Below are 14,535 nucleotides of genomic sequence, written 5' to 3' on the forward strand. Positions count from 1 at the left end.
TTTATACATTAGGGAAAAAAAGGCTCAGTGTCTAAGCTTGCAGAATAAGTGACAGAGCTGGTATTCAAATGATCCTTTTGATTGAAACTATATTTTAATCACTCTGTGGTGTCACAAGCAAAAGATTTGTCAGACGTGACTCCTGCCCTTCAAGAAACAAACAGAACACAAAGAAAACAAAATGTCTAACGAGGTAAGATTTTACGTCATCTGGTGCAATGATAGTTGGATAAGTAATCAGAACTCTAGGAGTTTAGAGAAGAGGAACCTTGGAATATAGTGAATGAGAAGTGAAGGGGAGATTCTTGTGATGTTCTTGAGATGGTCTCTAGATACGATAGTCACGGAAGATGGTGGAAAGCATTATAGAAAAAGGAAATAGCTGAAACAAAATAACATCTGTTATTGTTTACAGGTTAACCAAAGCACTCATCTAACTCTAGAGGCTATTCATTGAATTAACTCTAGAAAGGAAAAATGGGCTCAGGTGTGGTCAGAGTTGGAATATACAAATAGACAATGGCCAGACCATTTATTACAATAGAATTCTGACCCACAATCTGTAGCAACCAGCTTTGGAAGTCAAACCACAGCCTCTACAGCAAAAGCCCAAAATGGCCAGAACTTGATCAATAACTGCCAGCTACCTTAATTTGTGTCTCTGCTTCTAACTTAGGGCTGACTAGAGATGGCCAAATATGCTCCCGTAACCAATCACATAGGATGCCCTGCTTCTGGGTAGCCTGCTCCCAGCTTCCCTATGCCAACAACCTCCAATCAGGGCATACCTGAAGCTTCACATTGTCCACTGTAAAGCTTTCTCACTCCTCCGCCTGCCTTTGAGTTTCTGTCAAACTCGAGCGATGAAGGCTGACTCTCTTGCTATAGGAAGCGCTGAATAAATAGATGCTACCTGTTCTCATTTGTATGGTCTTTGTTTATTTCCACACCAGCTGCACTGGGTTGAAGGCAGTAGAGAGGTATAGGCATATTTTTTAAATACAGTGACCTGCAAGATTGCATTGTAAAAAGACTAAATGCAGGGAGAGTGTGTGAAGTTCAGACTTTAGTGAAGACTGATGAGCAGTCAAGAAGTTATTGCACAGTTTAGGTATGAGATGAAAGTCTGTGAGTAGGGTAAACAAATGGAAATAAAATAGAAAAAATAGAATCATCAACACTTCATTCATTCTTCTCTCTCCGAATATTTACTGTGCCTTTATTTGGCCACTTAACTAGATCTTCTGGGTAAATTTTCTTTCCATAAAAGATATATTTTCTATAATAATATCCTCAAAACAGTGCTGTCTTATTTCTCCAGCTTTTATTCCTGTTACATAGTTGGTTAGTGGAGGACAATTTTTGGTCCTTCTTTCTCAATTAGGTGCGTAAAAGCTATGTGATATCCAGGACACAGAGGATTTATCTGCTTTTTTTCTTTCCTTCTCTAGTGAAACCAGCTAGAGGTAGAAACTTGTGAAAGAATATTTGCTCTACAGACTGTTGGGGAAATAGAGTTTGAAACAAAATCTCCTCCAAACTCACAAAACCTGTCTACAAGGGTGGAACAGAAAGAAAACAATTTTATTACTGAATAAGTATTAAACTAGAATGGGTGCACATGACGTGCATTTCACTAAGAGATTGGTTTTCCACTTGGTTTTCTTTGACATCCTGAGATGGATAATGGGTGCCTGGTTCCTGCCGATTAGAGATGGGATTTCAGACTCCCAACTAGTCCTCTGCTAACTCCGCCTGGCTGGCAGGAGGACAGATACCTTGTTCTTGCTCCCTATATAGCCCCTACTGACAAGATGGTGACAGGGTATGGCTAGTTACCACTGGATGGTGGTGAGATTTCCACCTTCCCATTCAGCAACTCTAATGCTATCAGGGAGGGGTAGATATCCCTTGTTACTGCAAGGTGGGGTGGAAGTCCAGGATGCCTGCATGGCCTCCACTGACACCATGGTGGTGGGGGGTCATTACTGCTGGGCAGGGAGGAAACTCTCAGCTCCTTACTCAGTCTTCCCTGGTACCACAGCAGTGGGGTCAAGGGAGTGGGGGTACCTTGCCACAGCCAGGCAAGGCTGCATGCTTAGTGTTCCTATTAGGCCTTGGATGACTGGTGGGTGGTGGGACTGCGGCTTTTTCCATATTGTTTGCTGGGGTAGAGTTGTTATTGTCCACAAGTTTTTTGGTTTTGGTTTTTTTGTCCTACTAGGTTGTCCTCCTTTCCCTGTCCTTTGTCTAGAAATAGAAGGCTTTTCTGGGGCCTTTTTGGTTTCCTCCATTGGCATTTCTGGGTTGCTGACTTCTCTAATGCCCAGTCTGGGATATGGGAGGCAAAAAGAAAACCCAGCGAACTCACCAGCATATCATTATTCAGGTGTGAAGCCCTTAGCCAGTCTGCCTTTTTCTTTCCACTTTTTCAGAGTTTTCTTATGTTCATTTTACCTGTTGTCCAGGGTTTTTAGCTGAACTTAACAGGAATAGGGGGAAGAATGTCTACTCCATCTTGGTCTGGATTTTACTTTAAATATTAAAAACGTACTTTATTTATATGGTCCCATACCCAAATCCCAAATGTCTTATTTATTTGGGGAATATCTTCAGATGTCTAGGTTGATGATTAGGTGTGTCATTTCCTTAGAAGGACTGTGTGGGATTCCTCTGAAGGATGAAGTGTTCTCTACAGTCAGGACACTGGTAGTTATAAGAATAGAAACTAGAACTGAATGAACAGACTTCAGGTGGAAACATCCTCTCTTGGTTCTGATCACAACTAAGAAGTCAAGATATCTGAGAAACAACTCTGGGATATCAAAAGTGGAGTGATACTGTCCACAAGAAAAAATGTCTTTAAACAAACTTTGGGAGTTATAGCTAACTTAAGACAATGTATCCAAACTCGGGAACATGGTATTGTGCTATCTGGTCCATGTATGCCAGGCCAGTGAATGGTTGTTCCACAATGAAGGTAAATGTCTGCAGTGTTGCAGAAGTTAAGGAATTGTAAGACAGAACTGCGCAAACTGTGAGATGCACTGATAAAGAGGATCCTGGAAATTTCTCCGGCTAATAACAAGTGGAGAAAAAATTATGGATCTAGTGTTTGTGTTGTTTTTGGAAATGTGTACTGAGCAGCAAATATTATTGAAAATTATCTCCCTTCACTGAGTGTGAGTGGCAGATGTTGACTTGTTCACAGGAGAGGGAAGCTGGAGAGGAGTTAAGGTGTCTTAAAGTCTCCTTGATAAAAAGAGAATAAAGTTGGAAATTTGTCTGGGTTACATGGAAATCTCTCGATAGCAATATTGGTGTTTCCCAGAGCACAGAGAAGAGAGTGATAGAATGGTGTATTTAGCAGAACAGAGAGGAAAGGTCAGGGGAGGAAAATGGATCACTAAGGGATATGAAGAGCAAGAACCACATGACGGTAATTGTGGGTGAAGGATAGCGCCTCCGCTCTGTCTCACAGCCCCTGTGAATCACCTCCAAACACACTAGTTTATTTTTGTACTTCTCACATGTGTGTAATCTTTGTTGGACATAGAATGATATACTCCTAGGGTAGAATGAGAAATTGGAATATTATATATCTGAAGATGTAGTCAACAAACATGCTTTAAAGCAAATGTAATAATTGATTTGTTCTCTTTTATACCCATTTTCAGCAGTGTATTTCTCTTTGTAATGATAATTTCCTTTTGAATATTTCTAGTTTTATTGCATCTTCACTCAGGATTGTAAATACTTCATTTTTTGCAAAATCATTGAGGTTAAGTTGAATATTATGAGATATTTTGGATTCTTCCCCATTTTGTCTGTCTCCTCTGAATGTGTTTTTCTTTTTATCCACTTTCGCTCAGTATCAGACTCCCTGTCATTTATCATGCTACATTTACTGTGAACTGAATTCCACCAGCCAGTTCTTGATGACTCCTTCTACCTGCAAGACAATGCAATAAATCAGAAGGAAAGCACTCTTATTAAATATGTATATTTTCTATGGAATTTTGGAAAACCATAAATTAAATTTTTTTTTATGTTTTAAAATTCTGGGCACAGCAGTTCCATTCCCAGATAAAATGGAATCAGTACACTCCACCCTGTCTCTCCTGCTGAATGCACAATAAAACCCTCCCATCTGCGTGGAGCAGCTGGCTGAGGTGCAGGTCCACCACACAGGTCCACCACACTGGCTGTGAGCTTACCATTGCTTTTTCTCCAGCATACTCTGGCCGGGACTCAAGCCCACCCAAAACCAGGAAGTTGGTGTTGGCAGGACAGAGAGAGTTCCAAGAGAAGCTATTTAGTTCTGGCTCAAGGAAAGAGGTCTCCTAAACCCCAGAGAAAGTGGGAAAATCCTCCCTGTTTTTTTCTCCTTTCACATACACACCAGTCCTGAGGTAGTCCTGGCATGGGGATTGTGGTGGTAGCAACAGTTGCAGCAGAAGGGACCCACAGTCACCTAAAATTCTGAGGGAGGGGAATCTTCCATTCTGATCAGAGAAGCTGGGGTCTGGAGAGGCTGGGCCAAACTTCCATTATTTTGTTGTCTCTCTGCTTGGCCTTAGATGTGGGAGCATTTTCAGGAAGTGCACAGTGGAGTGAGCAAATAAAGCCACAGCTTTCGGGCCAGAGGACAAAAAATGAGTCTCAGGGAATTGGAATGCATTTGGGATATCGCTGAGAGGGAAGAGCTCAGGAAGGCAACCAAATAAGTAGTTTATGAATTTCTGGGAATTCCTCTAAGCTATTCAAAAATGTGCCAAAGACTTGGGAACTGACCTGATACATCGGTCACTGCCCAGGCCCAGACCGTGCACTGGGTGTGTGCAGAACATATCTAACAGCACTGCCAAAGCTTGAAAACGTACCTGAATTTGAAACTACAACCTAAAGAAAGTTGGCTGCCACTCGGAGCCCTAACTCAACCAAGTTGATAGCCTGCTAAAACAACAACAAAAAAGTCAGCATTCTCTTGAGATTGAAACAACACCCAGAGTTTCAAAACATAATATTCAAAATGTTCAGGATACAACCCCAAATAACTCATCATATGCAGAACTAGGAAAAGCTTGAATCACAAAAAAGGCAATCAACAGACACTGATACTAAGAGGACACGGGTGTTGGAATTATCTAGCATATTTTTAAAAAAACAAACGTGAAAATGTTCCAGGAAGTAAGTACAAACACACTTGAGATCAATGGAAAGGGGAAAAGTCTTAGCAATGATTTAAATAACATGAGGAAAATCCAAATAGACACTTCACAACTGAAAAATACAGTAATCAAATGAAACAGTTTCTCACTGAATTGACTCAATAGCGGAAAGGAGATGACAGCAAAGACGCAGTGAACTTGTAGATGCATCAGGGGAAATTATCTGCTATGAAAAACAGCCTCATTGACCAAATACCAGACTGTCATGTCATTGAAATCCCAGGGGAGAAGGTGAGAAATATAATTTTTATATAATTCATATATAGGTGAAACATGAATTATGAATTCATATATGTTAATCCAAATATTATATATATATGAATTATATATATGAAAAAATATGGCTGAAAATCTCCCAAATGTGGTGAAAGACATAAACTTTACACATTCAAAAAACTCAGCAAACTGCCAACAACTCAAATTCATGCCCACACACATTACAACAAAATAATAAAAACTAAAGCAAAAAAATTCTTGAACAAATGATACTTTTGAAGAAAGGAAGAAAGAAATGAACAAATAAAAATGATACTTATAAAGAATAATTAGAATTGTTGACGATTTCTCATCTGACACTATCAAAGCAAGAGGAAAGTAAAACATCTTTTTTAAAACAATGGAAAAAAAATTTTAACCCAGAATACTATATCAAGTGAAAATATCCTTCAGAAATGAAGGTAAAATAGAGCTTAAAACAAAATGAGAGAATTCATAGTCAACATACGTGCTCTAAGAGGATTGCTAGAGAAAGTTATTCAGCCAAAGGGAAATGATACCAGATGAAAACTTTGAATATCAAAATAAAGATGCAATACAAAATATCGTTTTGTATTTCTACTGTAAGAAATCACCACAAACGTTGTGGTTTTAAACAATACAAATGTATTACCTCAGAGTTTCTGAACTATGACACATAGTTCCATGTCAGAAATCTGGCACAACATGGCTTGATTTCTGCTCAGTTTCAACAGCCTTTAATCAAGCTATGCGTTGTGGTTGTGGCTTTAATCTTGGATTTGAGTCCTTCTCTTCCAGGCTCACTGGATGTTGACAAAGCTCATTCCTTCTCAGGCTTTCCATGTGGACCTCTATATCTTCAAGTCAACAGGGTGTTGAGTTCTTCTTGTGCTTCAAATCTTGCTGAATTCATTTTCTGCCACCAGTCAGAGAAAGATTTCTGTTTTTCAAGATTTACGTGATTACATCGGGCCCATGTGGATACTCTCCCTCTTAAAAGCTTATTACTAACCTTAATTACATCTGCAAAATCCCTTTGCCACATGGTATAACATATACATAGGAGTAACACTGGGGCATAGAGGTTAAGAAGGCTGAAAGTTTGCTCACCACAGTGGGTAAATAGACTAAACTATTCTCCTTTTGATCTACTCAAAATAAATTTCAGAGCCGAAACCAGACTATAGACAAAGATCAGTGCCTCCTTTTTATAGCAACCTTTCTTTTTTTCCTCACTGAAAATGACCACCTCCTGAACTTTCTTAGGCTACTCACCTAGTATTGATAGGATTCCTCCATCGCTTAATTGCAGTCGTGAAATTATGTAAAGGCTACCAATGAAGGTGTTTCTTCTTGTGGTAACTAGCAGAAAACCAAATCTAAAATGTGATACTGAAGAGGAACATTTAATTCAACCAGCAATAATTTAGAAGGTAGATTATTTCAGGGTTAAATAATTCAGTGATTTAACTACATCAAGAAACCAGGGTCTATCTTTCTTCCCTTCAATGATCATAATGTGATAATTGTTGATGACAATTGTTTTATATATTTGTAGGAGTTTTTTTGCTCTTTTTCTTACTAGAATATAAACTTCTTGAGGAAAGAGACTATGTCCATCTTTCTCATCTTTGAATTTATAGTGCCTAGTATAATAATATGCGTTAAATAGATACTGGCGGAATGAACGAATGAACTTCTTAATGTTCCCTTTAATTTTGACAAATAGAAACAGAATTTCTGTATATGTAGGTTTCCTTCCTTTGATTTTAAAGACTAAGATGCTTATAATCAATGTAAAAAATTTATTTTGCAGTTTCTTCTGTGGCTTGTTTATATGTAAAAGATTTATAATTCTCAGATCTTGGTCCTAGTTAGCTGTTTGTAAGTTTCAGATTCTCCAAAATAATCGTAACTTGCATTCATGCCTCTTAGTAATTTCTCAATGCTAGTCCTTCTGTTACTGAACCTGAAGTGAGTTCGCTCACCCTTTGCGCAGCAAGCCAATCTCTGACACCGGGTGTGGTGGAAGAAAGTAGGAATTTTATTTTTGCACAGCGCTGAGCAAGGAGAGAGGGCAGCTAACGCTGAAATCCCAAACTCCCCAAAAAGCTACAAGGAAGGGTTTTTATTTGGGATTTTAGGTAGGGGAGGGGGAGCATATGGCCTTGCTGGTTGGAGCTTTCCCACCAGCCTGTCTTTGACTTTGAGACACTTGCAGAGAGGAGGGAGCCCATGACCTTGCTGGTCAGCAGCTTTCCCACCAGCTTGTATCTCTTTGTGGGGAGATGATCCAGGTGCTTGTCCTTGACAGTGTCTGTCTCCATGGAACATAGTGGATTCTGGAGCCAGGAAGCCAGAGAGTAAGCAGGGAATGAGTGTTTTGGTTTTAACCCCATATATGCTGGGTTTAATGTGGGGAAACTGATATCAGGGTCGGTATCACTTGTGTCATAACTAAAACAAAACAGAGATAAATGTATACAGATGTGTAGATTACTGAGGGGACAAACAAACATGAGTACTGAACAATAGGTATTAAAGCAGGGGTGATCCTGTAAAGAAGAATCAATTAACTTTAACTAAAAGAAGTTGTGAAAGGCTTCTGGGAGGAGGTGATATCTGAGCTAAGTTTAAAGGGATAAAGTGGGGAAATGATACATATAAAAGGGAGCATTTACTGTGTGAAAACATGGAGGCCTGACACATTCTTGTAAATGTATCTACTTGAATCTGACTCAAACATTGGCTTCTAGGCAAGAGATGACAAGATTTTAGGAAGGTTTAGATTTGATTTTAAATTAATAGATGTAACAAATAATTTTCCTATAAAAAGCTCCCTATTTTTCTCTTCCACAATGCCATTCTCTTCTTAACCTTTCCAGATATTTTCATTCTCATGTCTATTTTTATACTATAAATATGTGTATGTTTACTGTATATGAGTATATAGTATACATAAAAAATATATATGTATATATTTAAAGCATTGTTTTGCACATCTTTAAATTGTACATCATCTATATTTATTTTACTTTTTATTTTATTTCAGTATTCATATTTATTGATCTTAAATACATTTGTTTATTTACTTTTACTGCTCTATACTATATCATTAAATGAATATATTACAGTTTACTTCTTTAATATAATATGGATGAAATTTTAATGTTGTTTCCAATTTTATTCTTTTAAAAACTGTGCTTCTATGCTTATGTTTTCTTGTGCACATGAGCAGGAATTTCTTGAGAAAATATGTGGGCATGGAATGACTGAGACCCAGGATATGCACATGTTCAAATATCCTAGACATTAACAATTTTGTTTCCCAAATGTGTTGTTGCAATTTCTATGGCCACTTACAGCTGCTGTTTTCTTCATATTCTTGCCAACAACTGATATTTTCAGAGTTTCAAAATTGTAAGAATCAGCTAAGTATGAAATAGTACATCATTGTTTTTTTTTAATTGCACTTTACATGCACTTGCCTGGTTATCAACTGGGGACGAGTAATTTGATTAGGAAGAATTTAATATATAAATCTTTTATCTAGGGAAACTGAAATTAACTAATAAATGTTTAGAGAGGAATTTGCTGTGGAGTGGCTATTCGCCCTTGGACTATGGGGGAAAGTTAATAAGAAAGGAACCTGGGAACTCAGAGGAGGAAGAACAGAAAACTGAGATTCAGACCCCTGAGGAGAGGACATGGTTGCCACAAGCACATACTGCCCAGGGCTGGGGTGACAAAGAAATTGGCCATCACTAGGCCGTGAGAGATAGAGCTGCTGCCAATGTTGTGAGGATAAAACGACTGGAAGGTTTCAGCTGCTGAGCTGTGAGAGCCAAGAGCATCTGTCAGTGTGGTAACAAAGAAACTTGTGGAGTGGGACACTCACTGAACTGCAAAATCAGTCTGCCACCATGGTAATCTTGCTGGGACCTTGGCACACCTACTCACTCAAAGTCACATGGAAAAATAGAATACTCTAAAAAAAAAAAAGGGCTGTTCTTCATCTTCCAGTTTGGCAGTGTCCTAGAGTTCTGTTTTGGTCCAGCTGGCAAACAGATAACATAGTTTGTAAAGTCCAGTTTCTGCACCACAAAGCACAAGACAGAAGGGTGGGTTTGAAGCTGAAAGGAAATGAACTATAACTCGCACAGTCCACCCCTTTGATTACTCAGCATCCACACATTCCATCCTATATGAATACCTACTTCTCTATAACAACAAAACAACTCTGTTTCCACCTAACAAGTTACATCTCTTCTTTATAGATGTGATGATTTCACCCGTTCCCCAAAAGGAAGAAGCATGGTTTCAAAAATTATACTCATGGCCATCTCAAATTATAGACTCCACGAATATTCTCTTACTTGCACACTGAATTGTAGAGTTAGCCACCAACAAACTTGTATAAGATAATAAAGGAAAAAAGGAGAGAGAGAGAAGAAAATGGTTAATATATTCAAATAAACATAGACATATTATAAGCAAGGAGAAAGTGTGTAAAGCTTCTAGTCTCCTTGTGTCTGTAATTGATCCAAGGCCATATTGGATATTTGTCACTGCCTTCTTCTACTGTTCTTGTAATGTGTCCTAATGTATCCTTTGCCTTAAAATGAAAACTCATCTGGTCAGGGTTCTTTACCTAGTGGATAACCCAAACCTTCATTCCTGAAGAGCCCAAATCCTCAATGGTCCTGCCTGTTTTGGCTACTGTAGATTTCTGTGACAATTTATCAATGGGAAGGAAATATTAAGAGCCACCTAGAGAGTCCTCTTGGGTCTAGACATGGTCCTCCTTGTCCCCAGTGTTAGCAGCAATTCAATTTTCTCTAGGTCTTTGGGATCAGTTCCTCCACAAGTAAAATAACCCCTATTTTCCAGCTGGTTTTTTGGAAAAAGGAGCCAGAATGTCCAAGTAAGAGTTTTATCTTATAGTAGAATGAAACCATTGCTGCATCCCCTGGTGAAAGCTTTTTCCTCTTGGTAATTAAAATCTCTAAACCAGCGGAGTTCAAAGTTGCTAGAACTGGAAGTAAAAAATGTTAAGTAAAATGGTAACAGAAACCACCTCCACTTCCATCCCTTGATTCTTTACTTTGTGTATTTTTGCTAGAGGGAAGACAGCACCTTAAAATGGCCTCTGAGATGAAGCATATACTTCATCCCATAAGACATCTGTCTTATCCCATCTTTTTTAGGATCTTGACTCTTAACTGGCAGCATAACACTGCTTTCACTAAGCCATTCCATCTTTCCATTGTGATGGGGATTTCTGTGTGATAGGGTATGTGGTAAGGCCATTTAATTACATAAGCAAGAGGCCATAGCCCTTTCTTTGCATTGAAATGAATTCCTTCAACAGAAGAAATGCTGTCAATCCATGGCATCATCTCTGGACATATTCTGAGATATGAATTTTCCTTTCTTGCCTGTAATGTTCTGTCAATCCCACCATCCATGGGGTCGTGGAAAGCCTTATTCACCATCATGTTACCTTTGAAGTTTCATGACCATGTAATTAACTGCTACTATGGCCGCTTTGTTCATTATCTCATTGAGCACTCACTGGAAAGCACTGGCATAGCTTGAATAAGAGGCTGATGACATGCACAAAACATGTCACATTGCCCACTGTAGGAGACGTTCTTGGGTGAACATTAAAATAGGATATGAATGTCTTCACTGTCTGCTCATTCTGAGCAGCTCATCAACAAATTTCTTCCTTAGACTTCCTCGTCACCAATTCTCTAATCCTGATCCTTCGGATCTGTTACCATCACCCAAAACAATAGCAACCACATAGGAATAAGTTAAAATTCATATTTCTGACCATCATCATTCCAGAAAAAGTGACTACAAAAGTACCACTTGAAGTTCTGCCCACTGAGAGGATTTTCCTTCCTTTTAGCCTTTCTGGGCTACCGCTTGAGTGGGGAAGTAATGCCACACTGTCCACTTTCAAATGATACGAGCCTATCTTGCAGAACCAAGAATTTAGAAAATCAGAGGAAAGGGTCCCTCAATGCTGAGATTCACATCTCTGAGGGGAGCGAAACCATGAATGCTTTCGCTGTTACTCTGAGAATGAGCGTGGCCACTCTCAGCCACCAGAGCCAAGTCATTGCCAATATGTGAAGACATTGGTCAGAAGGATGCCAGTGACTAAACTGCAGTGAATGGTGCCAGTGTCTCTAACAGCATTGCTGCAAAATAAAGAAATCCTACATAAGAACATGGAGTCCCTCTTCCTCCATCTTTACAGAGTCCCTCCGGCACCTTGATCAGCTTGCAAACGAGAAATATAGTTTGCAGGATCATGTTTCATTGTCAGTAAGCAGGGCAAAGATGGTCAGTTTAGAGCTGAGAAGCTATAAATTAATAACTCAATAATAAATTAATAACCTGGATTATTAGTTAAAATAGCTTCATGATATTTTTTATTGGTTTGTCAGGTTGTTTCTTCTGTTTACTAACTTTTCCCATCATCTACTTTTTTTTCCTTTTTCTTATTTATTTTTATCTCGCTGAAAACATCTTAGTTCTTCGTCTGTTACTTGGTTTGGGAATATTTTCTCCCAGTTTGTGTCTTGTTTCCTCACAATTTGTATGTATTTTCACGTTTTCTTATTCTTTCTTTATCTTCGTAAAATTGTAGATACGAATTCTTCATCTATAATAGAGTTCGCAAAAGTCTTCTCTCAGTCTCCGGCTTGCCTTCTTGTTCAATGCAATATTTTGATTCATAGACATCTGAAATTTAATGTAGAATGACATTAATTTTTGTGTTTTTTAGCGTTTTATTTTAGAGTAATTTTAGATTTATAGAAATTTTCAAAGATAGTACAGAAAGTTCCAGTATAATGCTCACCCAATTTCTTCCATTGTTAACATCTTATTACCCTGGTGCATTTGTCAAAATTAAGAAATTGACTTTGGTATATTACTATTAACTAAACTCCAGGCTTTATTTGGATTTCATCCATTAATATCCTCATTCTGTTCCAGGATCCAATTCAGAGTACCACATTGCATTTAATTTCCACGTGTCTCCAGTGTCTTCTGGTCTGTGGCGCTTAGTTTTTCTTTTTTTCCTTTTTTTTATAATTTTGATGATCTTGAGGAGTATTGGCCAGGTGTCTTGTGAAATGTCTCCCAATCTAGGTTTGTCTGATGTCTATCAGAATTAATCTGGGTTTAGGAAATAATATCACAGAAGTGAAACGTTCTCTTCACTTCATATCAGAGTGTACATGATATCCATATGACATTATTGGTGACATTAATTTTCATTATTTGATTAAGACAATTTTATCCAGGTTTCTCCAGTGTAATATTACAATTTTTCCCCTTTCCCTACTCTGTTCTTTAGAAATCGTCAGTAAGTCTAGCTCAACCACAAGAGCGGGGAAGGGCCAGGAACTAAATTCCACCTTTTGGAGGGGAAATATTGGTATACATTATTTGGAATTCTTCTGTAAGGAAGCTATGCATCTTTCCATTTATTTATTTGTTTGTTTGTGTATTCAGTCATTAGTCATTGTTTACATCATGTGAATTTAGGGATATTTGGTTTATAATCCTATGGTACCTTATTTATTTCGATTATAAAGTTGTTTCAGCTTTGGACATTGGGAGCTTTTTAAGGTTGGTTCCTCTGTTCCTTTGAAATATTCCTGTTTATTTTTGGTTTTTTGGAGGCTTTTTTTTTTTTCACTTTCTAGTACAATAAGATGCTTGAGGCTCATCTTGTATTTTCCCTGCCCCAGCCCTAGAATAAGACATTTCTCTAAGGATTCCCATTCTTTCTATTTGAGAATAGTATTTAGAAACTAATTTCTGGGCTCTGGGAATGCTCATTGCTATTGGTGTGTCATTGCTTCTAGGCCCGTCCTGTACTCAGAGCTAGGTAATATATATATGTATACTGATCTTTATCTATAATTGTTTATCTACCTATCTCTTGAATTACCGTCTATCTATATTTCTCTCTATCTACACACATGCACAGACACACCCATAAACATATTGGTGGGTGTGTATGCAATTGAATAAATCCATTCTTTCTTTCTCTAATTATTACTGATGTTTCTTTTTTTATATATCCAACTCTCATGCTCTCATATATATGTTGAGCTATTTTTGTGCTTGCTCTTAATGTCCAATTATCTATTTAATTTTCCATATGCTGTTCCACAGTCTTAATTATTACCTCTGTATAAAACTCAAATATATAACAACTAAAATCACCACATTTTATTATTATTCTAAGTTTTGAAAAGGTCTTCCTGGACTTTTTGTTTTGGGGAGAATTTAAAAATGATACTAATGCTTCCCTCTTCTCTAATTCTCCTGTGTTGGCCTAAGTGGGGTGGTATAAATATTGGTGGAGGATATCCAGGTCACATTCTCTATGCAAGGCTTGCAGTCAATGATGTTGTAGCTGTCTTTGAATCTCCAAAGGAAAGCCTACATGAAGTAGCTTAAGGAAACTCTATAGAGAAATGTAGTCCTTCTATCTAAGTGTCCACCTCTCTCACACTAGTGTTCAGTATTTATCCCAGGGGTTTCAGTGAGACACAATGTTGTTTTCTTACTTACCTGGTTGTAGCAATTTCTGGAGCCAACTGAGAAATTCAAGAGGCACTTTAAAAAAAATCACTTTAACTAAAATTAGATTTACCACCATATCTTTATTTTGCAAAAACATGAGAAAATATCTTTTCTGTTTTTGTTTCTTCATTGATAAAAGCCCTTTGTCTTGTTTGTACTCCAATAATTATTGCAGTGCCTGATAATTTAAGTAAATAAAATTTGATATTGTACACGTTTTTTGAATATTGTGTGCTATATACTTTGCAAAGTGTTTTGGATACAAGGGTGAATGGGAATAATGTGACACCTCTTATTTGATCAAAGAAAATATTAGTAGATGAATTATGAAAATCCGTCCAGCATCAGACCTACAAGCATCAGCTTATGTTCACTAGTCTTCCCTCACCCCTAATCAGAACTAGAAATTTATTACATGGTGCCATGGATTCCAACTCTAATTTATGCT

This window comes from Equus asinus, chromosome 1, assembly GCF_041296235.1.
Source record: "Equus asinus isolate D_3611 breed Donkey chromosome 1, EquAss-T2T_v2, whole genome shotgun sequence".
Taxonomy (NCBI): Eukaryota; Metazoa; Chordata; class Mammalia; order Perissodactyla; family Equidae; genus Equus; species Equus asinus.